This window comes from Balaenoptera physalus (genome assembly GCF_965194825.1).
Source record: "Balaenoptera physalus genome assembly, chromosome: 8".
Classification (NCBI taxonomy): domain Eukaryota; kingdom Metazoa; phylum Chordata; class Mammalia; order Artiodactyla; family Balaenopteridae; genus Balaenoptera; species Balaenoptera physalus.
Genome location: NC_138887.1, coordinates 116,045,653 through 116,061,790, shown reverse-complemented (window position 1 = coordinate 116,061,790; position 16,138 = coordinate 116,045,653). Strand labels below are relative to the sequence as shown.

Sequence of the window (16,138 nt, the reverse complement as noted above, 5' to 3'; positions counted from 1 at the left end):
TACTGCATGACATTTTTTTGTGTTGCTAGATATGACTCCATCACTAATTTAATATGTAGAATCTTAGAGATGGGATGAATTCTTTCCTTTCAGGCATTCAGAATCTTTTGAGAAAGAAAGAGCCCAGATTAATAGATTTTATTACATTGTCTGCACCTTAGAGTCAAAAGTTTCACACCGAAATTTCCAAATCATTGCTGGGAAATTAAACTTTTAAATAAACAGATATATACGATGCAATCCTAGTCAGAATCTCAACACTAGTCTTTGTAGAAATAAAAATAGAAGATTCTAAAATGTATAAGGAATTTTTAAAACCTTAAATATTCAAAATCATCAAAAAGAAAAACACAAGTAGAGGACTTATCATCTGATTTGAAGACTTGTTATAAAGCTATAGTATTCCATAAAGAAATCAGAACCGGACCCAAACATATGTGATCCACTGTTTTTTGGAAAAGGCTCTAAGGCAATTCTATGGGGAAAGAAAAGGTGATTTTGTGTTTGTTTCTTTGTTTTTTCCAAAAAATGGTGCTGGAACAACTGGATAAATAAAGGGAAAAATGTATCTCAATTTCTACTTTACTCAACACACAAAAATTAATTCTAGATGGATTTTAGACCCAAAAATAAAAGCCTAACTATAAAGCTTCTGAAAGATAACACAGGACTTTGGGGTTAACAGAGATTTCCTAGAGCAGGGGTCCCCAACCCCCAGGCCAGGACTGGTACTGGTCCGCAGCCTGTTAGAAACCGGGCTGCACCGCAGAAGGTAAGTGACGGGCGAACAAGCAAAGCTTCATATGCCACTCCCCATTGCTCGCATTACCGCCTGAACCATCCCTCCCCTGCCCCCCACCCCCATCCGTGGAAAAACTGTCTTCCATGAAACCAGTCCCTGGTGCCAAAAATGTTGGTAACGGCTGTCCTAGAGGATATCAAAATCACTTGATAAATTGGGCTTCATCAAAATTAAAAATTTTCCACTCATCATTAGACATAGTTAAGAAAATTCAAGGCAAGACAGACTAGAAGAAAATATTTGCAACATATATATCTGAAAATGGAGCATACTAAAATACACTAAAAGCTCTTATAAGTCAATAACTGGAAGACAAAAATGGGCAAAAGTCATACCACAAATAAAGGTAAATTAATTACCCATAGCCACGTGAAACATTTCTTGACATTGCTAGTCATCAGGGAAATTAAAGCCACAATGACATACAATTTTACACCACTTCAGTGGCTAAAAATTAAAAGGACTAACTAGGACCTGGATCAATGTGAACTCTCATACATTGCTGGTGGGATGCAAAATTGTACAGTCCCTTTGGAAAATTCTTTGATAGTTTTTAAATAAAGTTAAACATATATTAATCCTATGACCCAACAATTTCCCTGCTAAGTATTTTCCCCCCAAAATCAAAATGCACATTGCAAAAATACGTGTACGGGAATGTTTCAGCAGCTTTACTCATAATGGGACTAAATTGGAAATAACTGTATAACCATACAGTGTGTACTCAAACAAGAAAATGTTGCTAAGTAATAAAGAAGAATGAACTAGTGGTTTGGACAACACTGTTTGGCATGAAAGAATGTAGACACAAAAAAATAATATACTGAATGAATCCTTTTATAGGAAATTTTAGAACAGGCAGAACCAGTCTATGGTGATAGAAATCAGGACATGAGTTGCCTATGGGGGGAGGGTGCACACGGGCATGCTGTAAGAGGCACAAGGAAACTTTCTGAGGTAATGAAATGTTCTGTATTTCGATTGGAGTGTTGGCTGCCTAAGTGTATATATTTATCAAAATCCATTGAATTGTGCTCTTAAGATCTGTGCATTTCATAGAGTTGATTCTCATTCGTGGATTCAGTACTTGTGAATTCACCTTATTGCTAAAATTTATTTCTAACCCAAAATCAATACGGTGATGCACTCTGGTCATTCACGGACTCATGCATGAACAGACTGGTGAAAAATTGGAGTCGCTCGACTCACAAGTTCCCAGCTGAGGTCAAATAAGGCATCTCTTTGCCTTCTTGTTTCAGCTCTTATCCTGCAATCAAGTGTTATTTTCACTGTATACTTAGCGCCACGTTTTTTTGCATTTTTGTGCTTTTTGTCAATTTTGCCATTTAAAGTGGTCCCCAAATGTAGTGCTGAAATGCTGTTTAGTGTTCCTAAGTGCAAGAAGGCTGTGATGTGCCTTACAAAGAGGAAATGTGTACATTAGATAAACTTCTTTCAGGTATAAGTTATAATGCTGTTGGTTGTGTGTTCAATGTTAATGAATCAATTACATGCATGAAACAAGGTAACTTTAAACAGAAATACATAAATCAAGGTTTGTATTGATGCAAATACAAAAACAAGGTTATATATTGATGCAAATGTTGTGACCAGAGGTTCTCAGGAACCTAACTCTGTATTTCTTGTAGGAACAATGGTTCAGTATTCACTAATTGAGTGTTTACAATGACTATGCAGAATATAACTATGATGAATAATGAAAACCAAATGTGCTTTATAATTTTTACCTCAAAAATATATAAACATTTTAAATCAGATAAAAGGAATGATAATATTCATTTTTAAATTCATCTAAATTTTATCCAATGCCCACTTTATACTTTACTGCATTATCAAACAATGAGAAAACCAATATAGAACATACCATTATTTGCTACTAAACAGGGGAAACCCAATGAGACTCTGTATTATTGTGTTTAACTTTTTGATATCAATATTTTAGGAAGTTAAAAAACTTAAAATAACTACTCCAAGACTAAATTTTCATGTAAAAACCTCTAAAAATTGTTTCAACCATTACTGATTCCCAGCCAAAAGCCAAAGATCATTATACTTCAAAATCTCATTCAAAGATTTATGACCATTTTAATGATGACTGTTTTCTTGAGACAATCTTCCAAAGCAAGTATCTTTAGTAGTAATATGATTATGTGAATATCATCTTCACATTTTACAAAATTTTACAAAAGGAAGACATATTTTGTGAGTTGTGCATGTATCTACTTAGGGCAGATAAAGGCATATTAAGCAATGGTAGCTTAAATGGATTTCAGATCATAAGCAGAGAACTTTTATAATTTTTTTCATCTTTAAGATAAGACTTATTGAAGAAAATTTGGAAAACTAAAAAAGTATAATAAAGGAAAAAAAAGATTCATTACACCAAGAGACATTACACTTAGTATTTGATGTATTTTACTCTAGCTTTTATCATAAATAACTGCAAACCATTCAGATTGCTGTGATGCTATGACTGAAGGTGAAAAAGTATAAAAGGAAGAAGCAAGTGATCATCATCCGCTAAATTCTCTGATTTGTGCTGATGGAGATTTGGCAGCCTTGTCCTTTCAGTTTAACTTTTCAGAATCTAAGGAGAATAACATGGAAATTTACCTCCACTAGCCTAAGCTCTTCTAGAGTTTTATTCGAAACTCATTTATTGATCTCTTACCAGGTAATTGGCATTGTTTTAGGCACCAGGATATAATGGTGAAGAAGAAAAGGTCTTGCCCTCTTGGAGCTTATATTCTTATGTGCAGAGACAGAAAATAGACAAATAATGAATAGGTTAACAGGTACAATTTCAGATGGGGATAAATGCTATAACAGAAATAAAACAGATGTTGTGATAGAGAGATTCATGGGATAAGACTGACTGACAAGGGAGAACTCTCTGAGGAGGTGACAGTGAATCTGAAACCTAAAGGATAAGAGGCCAGTCATGAGATAATTTGATGCAAGCGCCCTGAAGGGAGACACGCTTGTTGTACTTAAGTACCAGGCCCTAAGATAACTACAGTGGTTTGAGTACAGAGATTAAGGGGGAAGGACTGAGAAATGGGAGGAAAAAGATAGGCAATAGTATAATAAGTTAAGGGCCTTGTAAGCTGTAATTAGAAGATTAAATGTTAAGTGTGATAGAAAACCTATGTTTTATGCAGAAAGTGGCATGATGCTATTTTAAAGATATACGCTAGCTACTGTACAGTGAATGGTCTCAAAAAGTTTGCCTTATTGTACCATCTAATGAGGTTTAAATATCTTTACATACATTTTTATAATTGCTATGAAACATTTCCCTATATTTTATAAACTGGAGTGAGATGGCTCAGGAAAAAGAAATGAAAGATAAATGAGGAAGGCAAAATGTAGCTGAGACGATTTGGGGATCCAGCTAGGGATCTTTGACAAGAGGTGATCCCAAAGGTGGGCACTCCCTTGTTGTGCACAGCCTTACTATAATAGGCTGTTAAAACTGTTGATCCCCCATCTTCCCAGCTAGCATAACCCCACTCGTGAATACTAGAATGATTACAGAGTACCTTATCTCATCCATGTCCCAAAGGCACACTGTTCCTGTCCTCCTACACATCAGGGAGAAAATAGAGCTACATGACACTATCAGTCAATGACTGTTTTTCTATTCTGTCCCATTGGTATTATAGAAGTGACGCAAAAAGAATATCTTCGAGAAAGAATACTAGGAACGGCATAACTGAAGATAATAATAGCAATTTAGCCCAGGTTAATTCTTGAATCCATTTTCTCATTTTTCTAAATTTTGATAATAAAACAAATTCAAAGCTTAAAATTAACAACTGTCAGAATTTAAGATTAGCTTTCTTTAAAACAGTACATATAACAAAATTCCCTCTTTTCTTCTAAATATTTTTCAAAGTCTTGGTTTTATCATAACCATAGAGAGCTGTGAACGTAAGTGGCTTTGATTAAAACAGAACTTTTTTATACCTGTGTGTGCTGGATAACTCCAGTGAGAAAACTGTTCTTAATTTAGAGAAGTTATCCAGACATTCAGGGGTTCAGAAACTTCTGAGTTCAGAGGATAATCACGGGCAGAGTCCTGGCATGGAACAGATATCTTAAAATATTATATTCAGGTATAACATTTTATGATTTGAATATAAATCATTTTTAAATTGCATCATAAAAGTCATAATAAAACCATAGTTTCTCATTTCAAATAATTCTGCATTACTCCCCTTTAACAGAACTTTGTTTTTATACTTGCCACTGAATAATTTTCACCCTTTACTCAAAGGTAGGGTCTAGCTATTGTACCTAGGTCACAAACGTAGGCAAAGATTCAGTCCCTACCTTTTACAAGTAGTTGTTTTTCTGTCAACCTCTCTACTTGTTCTACTGTATGACTCCTAGTGTGAGAGGCAGCTTCTGTGTGTTTCAGCTCAGTGTCATTTCCTCCAACTGGACTACTAATGAGCACTGAACCATGAAGGGCATGTCCCCAGATATTTATAAACTACTCTCTGCTGCAATCTTCAAGTCAACAATCCTTTTTGAGTGTCAACTGCCTTTTGGTAGGTTTTCTCATCCTTTGTGGCAAAATGGGAGAGGAAAAATGCTACAGGTAAGCACATTGAAATCACACTTGTATAAAAAATGTTTCATATATATTCAGGTTACAAATTTCTTCCATCCATCCGTTCTTGTGGATTTTAATCTGGACAAGATAAGCATCGGATAAGATTAAAAATTAAAAATAATATTTTAAAAATTAATGTATTATTAGAGCATAAATTTTTTAAACCGCTGATTTATTTTTTAGTGTGGTTTCATGGATTTGCATTAGGTACACAAGTTGTGTGTATATATTTGTATATATGTGTGCACATATGTGTGAAATTCACTACAGGACACATAAGATAGGAGTGCAGTGTGATACACTAAAATAGAGCCGGATTAGAATTTGGATAGCATGGACACTAATATTACATTTACCTCTCTGGCCCAGAAATCTTTATCAGTAAAATGAATGATTCATACCAGTTGATTACAAGATTCCTCTCAGCTCTAGACACTTAAGACTACAATACATTCATGTACTGCAAAGGGGAATAGAAAAACCAATGACAATGTATCAATTAAAAAACGTTATGCGGGGCTTCCCTGGTGGCGCAGTGGTTGAGAATCTGCCTGCCAATGCAGGGGACACGGGTTCGAGCCCCGGTCTGGGAAGATCCCACATGCCGCGGAGCAACTAGGCCCGTGAGCCACAATTACTGAGCCTGCGCGTCTGGAGCCTGTGTTCCGCAACAAGAGAGGCCGCGATAGTGAGAGGCTCGCGCACCGCGATGAAGAGTGGCCCCCGCTTGCCGCAACTAGAGAAAGCCCTTGCACAGAAACGAAGACCCAACACAGGAAAAATAAATTAATTAATTAATTAAAAATTAAAAAAAAAAAGTTATGTGGAGCATATTAATAAAGCAAATACTGATATAACTGAAGTTGTATATTTTGGTCTATAAATCTGTACTTGTCTAAGCATTAAACACAATGGTCATGGACTACTCAAAGTACATGGAAGAGACTTTGCCTGAGATGAAAAGAGAAGACTCCACGCTGAAAAGACAGACAGTCATTTGAATTTTGTACTACAGTGGACAGAAGATGGGGGCCACAGATAGCTTCATGGAAACATGAGAGTAAACTGATGGCAGACCAACTTGGAGGGTGGATCCAGCACTGTGGAAGGAATTAGGATCTTTCACTGTTTCAATTCTGAAAGAGAATTCTTTGCCATTTCTGTGATTTAACGTAAGAGGTAGAGTCCCAGAAAATACTGGCAAATTGAAAACAGAAGTAAGGCTTTTGGCAAGAGCATCTCTCCTTTATTGCAGAAATTCTCTGGAATACTAATAAAGGATTAGGAAGAAGATGTCAAACAGCAGAATCCCACAAAGGCTGTTATCTGAGGGAATCTGTGGAGATTAGATGCCTTACAGTGCTATAATTCTATGTAAACATTTATCATTTTCTTATTAACAGGGCATATCCTATCTAAAGATAACATCAGAAATATCTATACATGGATTTTCTTCCATACCATATAGCACAATCGTGTTTTTTAGTAGTTATTTATTGAACATTGTTCAGCATTGGTTGCTATATAAGCAACCCTCTAGTTAAAATCAATTACTGACTTCAGAAGCAATCTGGAGTGTTGGTAATGGTCTGTCTCTTGATCTGAGTGAAGGTTACATAGATGTGTCCAATTTTCCAAAAACTTCATTAAGCTGTACATTCATGATATGTGCATTTTCTATACGAATAGTATATTTCAATAAAAATAAAGCAAGATAAGAGTCTATGTGATGTATAACCTAACTGAAATAAGTAAAACTGTAGACAATATTGAGGCCACTATTATCTTTAAAGAGTCATGAGATAAATGCATACAGAAGCCATCAAAAAATTATGAAGTATGCACACAGTTGTCGAATATTAAAACAATAGTAATTTAGCAAATCTGATAGCTATTAATGCTGTTAATTTAACATGAATTGTGATGTACAAGAAAAATAAAGATTATTGGGGGACTACAACCAGGTGAAGACTTCATAAAAATTCTGAGGTGACTTCAGGGCACTTTCAAGGGCTTTTAACTGTGATGTCATTTTTCACATTATGTCTAATTTCATCTCTAAACTTAAGGGCTTTCCTGTCTTTGATTAACTTATCAACCATGATTATGGCCCTTTCATGTCTCACAGATACAGGGAATGCACACTGCTTTCACTCATAAGAGAGAAAGAAAAACCCTCTGATATAAAAATATTCACTTTCTTTGTTTGCTTTCTCTCTAAATTTTATAGTGTCTACCACTTTCCCTTTAAAATTTTCACTTTTAGGCTTTGTTTCCATTTTTCTTGAGTTCACCATCTCTGTATCTTAGACTTAAAGGTAAAATAAAATGGTTCAAATATTCTAACGCTCAGATCTCATGAGCTCACCACTGTCACAGCTCACTTAGTTTGAGAGTTGTCACAATCTTGTTTCTGCTCTCAAACACCTGAGAGAGAATAATTTCATCAGAAACTATGGCTCACAACAGCAGTGATTCTCCATGAGAGGCCAAGCCTTTGCGGTTATAAATTTGAAAAAGCATACATGACTTGAGAAAAAAAAAATCACGTGGCTGGTAATTAATTTATATAGATTATACTGTTTATACATAGAGTATACACAGAACATACTATATTCATATTACATACCATAAATACAAAGCACACTTCTAAAACTAATAGCTAAAGCCAGTGTACCCTTTGTAGGTAGCTCAGTCCTTAGTAATTGTACTAAGTATTCACACCTGCTAACAAACCCCCAAGGCAAGGCCACCGTCTCTGAAAAACGAGGAGGAATAAGAAGACAGACTTCAGGGAGAAGGTGGAATCTGATTAAGTAGCTCTTGGTCTGAAGTCGACTTTGGCCTCTAACCTCTCTCCTTTTGGAAGAAGGGGTTCTTTCCCTCCTTCAACAGAGATCTCACAGGAGGATATCTCTGCCCCCAGGTTTAGAGGGTGGTGAGCTCCAATAGCCAGTAGCCTACCTGCCCATGATCATATCAATCAGGGTCAAGAGAGGGGGCTCTCGGTCAATTCACTGAGAACCAATTCTCTAAAAGTGATTGATCAAAAATAATTATCCAAAGAATCAATTCATGAACAACTAATTCACTAAATTCATCAAACTTACAAATTTATCAGGGAACTGTGTTAAGGAATATTCTTCTAGAATATATTCTGTGAATATGAATATATTCTTCCCATGAATATATTCATGAATATATTTCTCTTAAGTAGGTTCAATAAATGTGAATATATTAGTAGAATTTTAAGGGTTATTCAATTTATCAGAAGTTTAGGGTCACAGGTTCAGTGTTTTAATGAATATATTCATTAAGAACATTTTCATGAAGAATATAGTTACGAACTAAATCATGCCATGAATACAGTGAAAGAGGATATAGTCAGTGAATTCTTTCATTCACTGACTCAATATTATGGTACAGGTAATGCCCTAGACATTAGGCTTACATCAAAGTCAAAGCTCCTGGGCTTCCCTGGTGGCGCAGTGGTTGAGAATCCGCCTGCCAATGCAGGGGACACGGGTTCAAGCCCTGGTCTGGGAAGATCCCACATGCCGCGGAGCAACTAGGCCCGTGAGCCACAACTACCGAGCCTGCGCGTCTGGAGCCTGTGCTCCACAACAAGAGAGGCCGCGATAGTGAGAGGCCCGCGCACCGCGATGACGAGTGGCCCCCACTCGCCACAACTAGAGAAAGCCCTCGCACAGAAACAAAGACCCAACATAGCAATCAATCAATCAATTAATAAATCTTAAAAAAAAAAAAAAAGCTCCTGACCTCGTAGAGCATAGATTATTAATACATCTATTGCCTTTAAAGAAGATTAGTCTTCAAAATAAGTTTTTCACAAATAAATTTTGTAAATTTTGTGAATTCACCTGCTTCCAAGGGAGATAATCATAAGTGATGTTGGGGACTCCTACATCACATGCTTATGATTTATTATAAAAATCTTGCACCATAAGTTCATAATATTTGTCGTTATCAGCCTTTATTATGAACTTTGAAGAAAGTTACATGTGAACATTATAAAACAAATAACTAGTCATTCTGTGGATAACCAGAGCTACTCCCCACTTTGAAAATGAACAAATGAGTAAATCAAGACTCAAAAAGTGAAGAGTCCTGCCAATATCAAGCAATACTTCGCAAACTTGGAAATAAGACCCAGGGTTGTGGATTTCAAGTCAAAGATTTTTTTCCACTTTCCAGAGCTGCACTTATTATCAGTATTACAACTTTGCATTTTCCAAAATTTGAGTGTTGGTAGCTGGGCTTAACACTGGTTATTAACTCAAATTTCTAAAATAACAACAAACAAGACACATTGCTATATTTAAAACAGACAGCCAACGAGGACCTACTGTATAGCACACGGACCTCTGCTCAATATTCTGTAATAACCTAAATGGGAAAAGAATTTGAAGAACAGATGCATGTATATGGGCAACTGAATCACTCTGCTGTACACCTGTACAACATTGTTTAAAAAAAAAAGATATCTTACTTTTTGTTTCATTAGATTTGTATTTCCCAGCAGCATTTTTTTAAGCAAATTATGGTACACATATAATACACCTGAGCAACTTCTATGTTAAAGCATGAAAATAAGGTTAATGTGAGGGTAACAGTTATTGTTACTAACTCTTGTTTTTATTAAGCAATGAATAGCTTCATTCAGGAACACATTAGTCTTTTTTTGTTAGCTTCCTGAGAATGAGAACAATGAAGCTGCTTGTGTTAAGCTTTGTGTGGCTTTTAAAAGAGAAAATGTTCTTTCCCAAAAGGCACTACAAAAAAAAAAAAAAAAAAAAAACCCAAGCCGAACACTGTTATTCTGTGAGAAAGACATCAAAACAAAATGAAACTCTTGGCATTTTAGTGGACCCGTTTGCATTTTACTGAGCACGACTTCCACCGTGGTCGCTGGAAGAGATGCCTGAATATGAGGCAGATCTGCCGGAGCCTGTCTTACCTCTGTTTTTGTCTCTGAACTGAGCAAAGGCACAAAAGGGCTTCTGTTACTATTTTCCTGTGCACAAGTCAGTTGTTTATTTCTTCCCAACGAGTTCTCAAAAAGAATTCGAACAAACAGGAATTGGACACTGGGCCCTCTTTTCACTACTGATTTTGTCTGTTTATAAACAGAGGTTTTTCAACGTTGGCCATGTCTCGGCTCAAACAAAAACGTATGGTTACACGGGACATAGTTTCCAATCAGCTCTGTTCATTGGGAAAACAATCAAACACTATTTACATCGTTTAAAAAAAGGGAATGATCACTTTGTTTCCGTGTGGAGTTGAATTAGTTCATCGTGCTACACACATATTAAGAACAAATCCTATCCCTTTACTCAGGCGGTGCCTGCACCTGTGAGGACAGACCTCTTTCCAACACCTTGTAAATATTAACATATTCCACTCTGACTAATAAAGCTTAGTAATAACGTCACCGCTGTAAGGATGGCGTCATCAATGATTTCATTCTTACAGCATTTAAACTGGCTAAACCGGCGCAGCCCGTTAACAATTCTCGGGAAATAAAAATAGAATCTGGGTAACAAGATAAAGCCTAACCTTTTTTCCTCTTTTCCTTTGCGCTTAGTCTAGTTTCACTCGCTCACAAGAGCCGCGAGCAGAGGCCTCGCTCCGCGGCACCTCAGAACGCCGTTCCTGGTGCAAAATGGCTGCTGCCGTCACCTCAGCTCCACGGGCCGTGCGCAGAAGCTCTGCGCACGACACCTCCGTTCAAGATGGCCGCGGCAGCGGGCCTGCGCAGAGACGCCACACCCAGCCCTGGGAGCTGGGTCAGTGAGCAGCCCGCCCCGCCTACCCCGGAAAACTCCGCCCCTTCCCCTGCGGACGAGATTAAAGCAGCCCCGCCCACAGCCTGGCGGGTAGGGGAGAGCATGTGCTCTTAGAGCACAGCTACCAAACGGAGGCTCGTTTTACTGGTGCGGGCGACATGGGGCAGGAGGATCCTTGTTGACTTTGGAAGGTTATCAACAAGCTGACCAGGATTATAAATGAGTAGTGTGTGGTATGAGGGTGGATCTTCTTGGGACTGGTCTACATAGCAACACTAGGAGCCCAATTAGCATGAGTTTTCTTTTTAATTAGGCACTGTATAATCAAAACTATAATTTAGCTCCTATTATCTAATGACAATGAGGTATTAAGAAGGTAGAATAAGTCTCTCCCTCAGGGAAGTTAGGTGCTAGATGAAAATGTGTTCTATATGATTATTATATCCTATTGGCATAAACGTAAAGAATAGTGACAATGAAACTGGGAGGATCTGGTGCCTAATTTTATCAAATATTTACTGATGTCTACTACAAAAAAGCATTCATTTTCATCAAGATTTATCTTCTCTGGTTTGAGTCAATGTTTTAGGAATGAATGATAGTCTCACCTTCAGCTGTTCAAGAAGTTAAATTGTGATCTACTTTTTCCTTTGAAAAGATAATTTTTAATTGAATCATATTTTTAAATATTCATCCTGTGCAGAACTTTTTAATGCATTATCTGAAATTCAAGTATATCTATCACTAATAAATTTATGTACATTATAACAACATGTTGAAATGTAGATAAGTATTACTAACATATTTGGCATAATACAAAGATAAGGTTCAGAGTGATTAAATTTGGAGTTAGTTATTTAATCATCTTCATTATAATTCTTATTTCAAGTATATATTTTTGGATGTGTCTAGCAAGCTATGTATAATGATCTATATTCAAGATAGAAGCTAATTTGTATTTATTGACTTTTACAGTAAAAAAAAATAAGCTCCATTCTGTTAGAAGGGCAAGGTTATAAAATCCTATAGATGCAAAATTATAAATTTCACTTAATCATAATTTTAGAATCATTTTTAAGGTAATTGAGCAAGTTTTATTACTTAATACTTTATGAAAACATTGAAATACTTTTAAAGGATTAATTATAAAACAAAATTTTATTGCTATATTATGGAGAAAATCATCATGCTTTTATTAATTTTCAGTAGGAATGTTTCATTTTCCTTTATAAAAATGAAAATTTCATTCAATATAAAATTGTATAAAATGTTGTTTTTCATTTCAATCATTGAATCACTTGATTTTATACCTACCGAGGTCATGGTTGAGAGAAATGGTAACTTTTTTCTCCTACGTTTGTAAGGAGGTGAATGATTAAGGAGGAAATAAGAATGATGCTGCCTCCAAGAAAACATGAATGATTTTACTCATTCAACAGGTATGTGATTTTTCTGTAGTTACAAATTCTGTTGAATGTAGGGGACAGGGACTATCCTCAACTTTAGAGATACTTACTGACTTTTGGAGGGTACATGTATGTAAATTAAGTAAATATTGCCTAGTGCTAAAATAAAGAACTGACAGTTAACTTTGGAATGGATGGCTTACTGTTTTTTTTTTTCTTTGTTTAATGTTCAGTTTATTAAACTCATGAATCTAATACCCCAAACTGAAAATGAATTTTTTCTTGGGGCCTTTAAATATTGATTACAGATTTATTAAGCATATCATTTTAAACAGTTTAAACTAACTGTAATTATATATTTAGAACAGCTGATCCTTTTAAACACTTCGAAACCATAATTCACAAACATATAAAACAAAGGCTATAGAACTTATTGTTATACTTTCACTTAAATTTACTCTAAAGCATCAATATCATAGGTTTAATGTCTTTCTTATTTCTCTTCTTGTTTTTCTATATTTGTTTTTAGATACCCTCAGAGTTTCAGCATTATTAATTTTATTCCTTTCCTTGGGTCATAAAATTCTTAGCAGATCCTGAAGAAAAGATTACCTTATCAGAACTGCCTAGATTGCAGAACTTTGGTTTATTGACTGACTAATTCTTGATCATACTTGTTTGTTTCTCTCAAGGTGATTCCAACCCAAACCACCTTTCTATATTAAACTTTTCTATAAAAGCTTAACTATAAAAATTAACTATAATTTTCTATAGTTAAATTACACCTGTTAATGCCAGCGCGACTATTTCAGGCCTTATCTTATGCCTAGGGTTTTAATTTTGCAACCTAGTATTTATCTTTGATTTAAAAAATAAATATATCACTTGGCCATTGTTATATATAACCTGTTATCTTATCATAATCAAGTATTGATTTTTGTCTCTTAGCTTTAAAAAGTTACACCTCCCTTATTAGCACTGAGATTTAATCCCCTAGGGGTTGAGAGATTAAGTCTGTGTAGTTAGTGTTCCTCTGTAGGTCATCTGGCAAACACTGTGGAACCCCCTTTCTGGTTGGTTATTGTGGGCGCCCACCCAAACTGAATAGTCCTTCCTGTTCTTGGCATCTACATTTTCTGGGGCTATTTTTTTTTATTAATTAATTAATTTTATTTATTTATTTATTTATTTATTTATTTATTTTTGGCTGTGTTGGGTCTTCGTTTCTGCGCGAAGGCTTTCTCTAGTTGCGGCAAGTGGGGGCCACTCTTCATCGCGGTGCGCGGGCCTATCACTGTCGCGGCCTCTCTTGTTGCGGAGCACAGGCTCCAGACGCGCAGGCTCAGTAGTTGTGTCTCACGGGCCTAGTTGCTCTGCGGCATGTGGGATCCTCCCAGACCAGGGCTTGAACCCGTGTCCCCTGCATTGGCAGGCAGATTCTCAACCACTGCGCCACCAGGGAAGCCCCTCTGGGGCTATTTGACTTACAGTGTCCAGCGTTTATTCTTAACAGATAAAGCAGACATATGACTGTGCTTTATAAACATACAAGATTCATAGAAGAAATATCAAACCCTCTTAATTATTAAAATCAATAAAAAATAAACATGATCTATTATAGTCACTACTTTCTATTACAGTCATCTTTCGGGCAAGCTTCATAATAACTTTTTTATTTTGAGTCAATTTGAATTCATGGTCTTTCACAAAACTCATCTTGTCCTGTAAACCATGATGATGATTATGGTGGTGATGGTGGCAGTGATGATGATGGTGACGGTGCTTTTGATGCTCAAATTGTAACTTCATCCTAAGAGATGCATCTTTTTTTAAATGGGCAAGAGTAAACTATAGTGTTTAAGGATGCACATTTGGGTGATAAAACCAAAAAAACAAAAAACAAGAAAGTCATTATTATAAAAGTGAGGCTATGAAGAAGGGGAAGGGGGTGTGACGAGAATGAAGCTCATGGAAGGAGCTTATGGAACAGGAGGCAAAGTTCTATTTTTTGACCTGGGCAAATATTTGATTCGTGTGTGTGTTATATCTGCTCTATTTGTAGAATAGTAATTTTATTTAAAAAACTGTCACCGTATGGTCACTGGGGGGCCCTTCATGTTGACTCCTTTATCCTTTATACACTGCCCCTAAAAAATATGGAACGCTTCATGAATTTGCGTGTCATCCTTGCACAGGGGCCATGCTAATCTTCTCTGTATCGTTCCAATTTTAGTATATGTGCTGCCGAAGCAAGCACTGGCTTACTTTCTTTTGAGGGGATTAGGGAGGAGTTTCATGAAAACTTCATGGAAGAGTTTCTATTATTGGAAATGGATGGTAAGGCTACTTGAAATGAAGGGATTGTTAAGAATAAAGGAATGGAAGTTTAGCAGGTTATTTTGTTTGCATGATTTCTGCCCCTTCCTGAGCTCCTTGAACACATAAATGAATATATATATATTCATGAATCCCCAGAGCTAAAATGCTCACTGTATGTTTGCTGAATGAACAAATGGACTACGTGTCCTTCAGTAAGAGCCCTTTGCATGCAGGAGATATGACAAGAGGTACTCGTTGAAGACAACTCATGAAGGACTCTGAATTTCAAGTTAATAAGTTTGAACTTCATTCAGAAGAAGTTTATGAAGTGAAGAAGTGGCATAAGTAGAGATTTCTTGAGAAGGTAAATCTAGCAGCTATGGGCTGTAAGTAAAACAGAGACTTGTTACAACATCCCCACAGTAAAGATGTTTATCATGTGCATGGGCAAAATTTTAAGATAAATTTATATTAATTATACTTAGAAACCTGAATTATCTCCACTCAAAACCCAAAATCAGAGGGAGACAACTCAGAAGTTCAAATAGGATTAAGCTAGAACTGTTTTATTCCCATTTTGATACTCCATTCCATGATTTATTTCTGAAAAACTAAACTCATCCAGTCTTATCCTTACCTCAGTAATGTTATGGCCCTTCTCTTTTTTGTCCCCATCTAGCTTTTGCTCCTTTTCTGAATTGCTCTAACATACGCCAAGGCTTATTATTGTATATCTCTGAACTCTCCTGCTATGACTATATAAATGGAGAATGCAATCTGATTTTGAGACAGTCTTAAGTGTTCCTATTTATATTTCAGCTCCTCATGCACAAACTTGATTACGAATTATGTGTTCATAGCCATAGTTAGTGAATCCTCAAAACATACTGCAAGCACATCGTATTTCACTCACAGGAACAACAGAATACTGGCTGTCGTTGGTGTTTTACGAAGATATATTATTGAACCACAAAAAAAACTCACAAGATGAATGGTAACAGCACTTGCACTTCATCCCTGAAGGCATTGTGGCACTGTCAGTTAAACACTGGTGAGCACAACTTAGTTCTGATTTCTAACAGCATTATTGTCACTACTGACAACTCTACCTATTATAGGATAAGTGGGTTCTTCCCAGGAAGCCCACAGGGCTAAATTG

The 16,138-nt window shown here is 36.2% G+C and overlaps 2 protein-coding genes across 4 annotated transcripts in view; one reads left to right on the top strand and one right to left on the bottom strand.

Annotated features, from left to right (window-relative positions):
* The window catches only part of CNTNAP2 (contactin associated protein 2), a 2,064,732-nt gene that overhangs the window by 1,002,242 nt on the left and 1,046,352 nt on the right, over window positions 1-16,138 (bottom strand). Inside the window, exon 1 of one of the 3 annotated variants that reach the window (XM_082473844.1) lies at window positions 5,159-5,293. The exons of the other annotated variants lie outside the window; for them this stretch is intronic. The gene's annotated coding sequence lies outside the window, so the exon portion shown is untranslated. Of the gene's footprint in view, window positions 1-5,158; window positions 5,294-16,138 lie in introns of those variants that run through there. 3 annotated transcript variants of the gene reach the window in all.
* LOC309666434 (uncharacterized protein) overlaps window positions 1-16,138 on the top strand; it is an 817,765-nt gene that overhangs the window by 322,768 nt on the left and 478,859 nt on the right. The window lies entirely within an intron of this gene.